Below are 2,500 nucleotides of genomic sequence, written 5' to 3'. Positions count from 1 at the left end.
ATTCGTGCCACCATGGGTGCCCATGTTGGGAGCACCGTGTGCACGGGTAGGCGGCCCCGTGCGGCACGTAGCGCAAACGATCGAGTAAATTGATGATTATCACGGAAAAAACATTTTTTCTCTCGAGTTTGCATGCATAAATAAGGCATGTAAGTGGTCGGATTCGCATTTGGCCCAAAAAAAAAATTTAAAAAATAAAAATTTTATTATGATTCCTCGGCCTAAAAACCCACTTTTCCTGAAACTTGGGTTTTTTTTCCTAAGTATACTATAGGGGGAGGAGGGTGTTTGACCGTGGGGTTGGTTGAGGTGTTGAGGCAATGCATGCCATTGCCCCCCATGCTCGGCCAACCTCATGCCAACCCAACCCAATGGCCGCCGCCTCCAGCCCGTTTTCCGTCGGCGACCGGATATTAGGGAAATGACGCGTGAGGGTGAGTGGTCGGAACATGGGATAAACAAAACGTGTGAGTGCCCGGATATTAGGCAAATAAAACGTGCGCGTGCGCATGCGCAATGCGGCACTTGGCACTTAGGCACGGCGGTGTGCGCGTGTGGTTGGAACATGGGAGAAGCAAAACGTCCGGATATTAGGCAAATGAAACGTGCGCGTGCGCATGCGCAATGCAGCACTTGGCACTTGGGCACGGCGGCGTGCACGTGCGGTCGGAACATGGGAGAAGCAAAACGTCCGGATATTAGGCAAATGAAACGTGCGCGTGCGCTATGCGGCACTTGGCACTTGGGCACGTCGGGCACGGCGGCGTGCGCGTGTGGTCGGAATATGGGAGAAGCAAAACGTCCGGATATTAGGCAAATGAAACGTGCGCATGCGCGTGCGCAATGCGGCACTTGGCACTTGGGCACGTCGGGCACGGCGGCGTGCGTGTGTGGTCGGAACATGGGAGAAGCAAAACGTCCGGTTATTATGCAAATGAAACGTACGCGTGCGTGTGCGCATGCGCAATGCGGCACTTGGCACTTGGGCACGTTGGGCACGGCGGCGTGCACGTGCGGTCGGAACATGGGAGAAGCAAAACGTCCGGATATTAGGCAAATGAAACGTACGCGTGCGCATGCGCATGCGCAATGCGGAACTTGGCACTTGGGCACGTAGGGCACGGCGGCGTGCGCGTGTAGTCAGAACATGGAAGAAGCAAAACGTCCGGATATTAGGCAAATGAAACGTGCGCATGCGCATGCACAATGCGGCACTTGGCACTTGGGCACGTCGGGCACAGCGGCATGCGCGTGTGGTCGGAACATGGGCAAAGCAAAACGTGCGACTGCCCGGATATTAGGCAAATGAAATGTGCGCGTAGGCGGCACTTGTGCACGTCGGCGTAAGCATGTGGTCGGAACATGGACAATGTAAAACGTGCTCGCACTTGGCACTTGGTACTTGGGTGTGCGCGTCCCCAAAACTTGGGAAAATGAAACGTGTGTGTACTTGGCACTTGACACTTGCCTGTGATCCACGAAAAAGGAACCTAAGTTGCATGCTCCATGGAAAATAAATGCAAGTAAATGTGGCACGTAACTCAAACGTCCGATTAGCATGAATGATTCAAATTAAACAATTTTGTTATCATCCTTCGTGCAAATAATGCATCTAGGGCGTCGAAATCGGGCCACAATGAGTGCCCAAGTTAGGGGCAGTGTGCGCACGGGCGGACGGCAACGTGCGGCACGTAGCGTAAACGAGCGAGCCAAACTTTGATTTTCACGGCACAATGTGGATTTCTCTCGAGTTTTAATGCATAAATAATGCATCTAAGGCATCGGATTCGTGCAACTATGAGTGCCCAATTTAGGGGCACCGTGCGCACGGGCGAGCGGCCACGTGCAGCACGTAGCGCAAACGTGCGAGCCAAAATATGATTCTCACGGCACAATTTTGTTTTCTCTCAAGTTTTCATGCATAAATAATGCATCTAAGGCGTCGGATTCGTGCCACCATGAGTGCCCAAGTTGGGGGCACCGTGCGCACGGGAGAGCTGCCCCGTGCGGTACGTAGCGCAACCGAGCGAGCCAAACTATGATTCTCACGGCACAATGTTGTTTTCTCTCAAGTTTTCATGCATAAATAATGCATCTAAGGCGTCGGATTCGTTCCCCCATGAGTTCCCAAGTTGGGGTCACCGTGCGCACGGGCGGGCTGCCCCTTTGCGGCACGTTGCGCAAATGAGCGAGCCAAACTTTGATTCTCATGACACAATGTTGTTTTCTCTCAAGTTTTCATGCATAAATAATGCATCTAAGGCGTCGGATTCGTTCCACCATGAGTGCCCAAGTTGGGGGCACCGTGCGCACGGGCGGGCGGCCCCCTGCGGCATGTAGCGCAAACGAGCGAGTAAATTGATGATTCTCACGACACAAATATTTATTTCCCTCGAGTTTCATGCATAAATAAGATATGTTTGTGGTCGGATTCGCATTTGGCCCAAAAAAAAATGTTTAAAAAAAGAAAAAATTTATTATGATTCCTCATCCCAAAAAC

Source organism: Henckelia pumila, chromosome 3, assembly GCF_033568475.1.
Source record: "Henckelia pumila isolate YLH828 chromosome 3, ASM3356847v2, whole genome shotgun sequence".
Classification (NCBI taxonomy): domain Eukaryota; kingdom Viridiplantae; phylum Streptophyta; class Magnoliopsida; order Lamiales; family Gesneriaceae; genus Henckelia; species Henckelia pumila.
This window is presented reverse-complemented; position numbering follows the sequence as displayed.